Consider the following 217-nt stretch of genomic DNA (forward strand, 5'->3'; position numbering starts at 1 on the left):
TGGTATCAGGGTTATGGTGGCCTCATAGAATGAGTTTGGGAGTGTTCCTTCCTCTGCAGTTTTTTGGAAGAGTTTGAGAAGGATGGGTGTTAGCTCTTCTCTAAATGTTTGATAGAATTCACCTGTGAAGCCATCTGGTCCTGGACTTTTGTTTGTTGGAAGATTTTTAATCACAGTTTCAATTTCAGTGTTTGTGATTGGTCTGTTCATATTTTCT

Source organism: Lipotes vexillifer, unplaced genomic scaffold (genome assembly GCF_000442215.2).
Source record: "Lipotes vexillifer unplaced genomic scaffold, Lipotes_vexillifer_v1.1 scaffold725, whole genome shotgun sequence".
Lineage (NCBI taxonomy): Eukaryota > Metazoa > Chordata > Mammalia > Artiodactyla > Lipotidae > Lipotes > Lipotes vexillifer.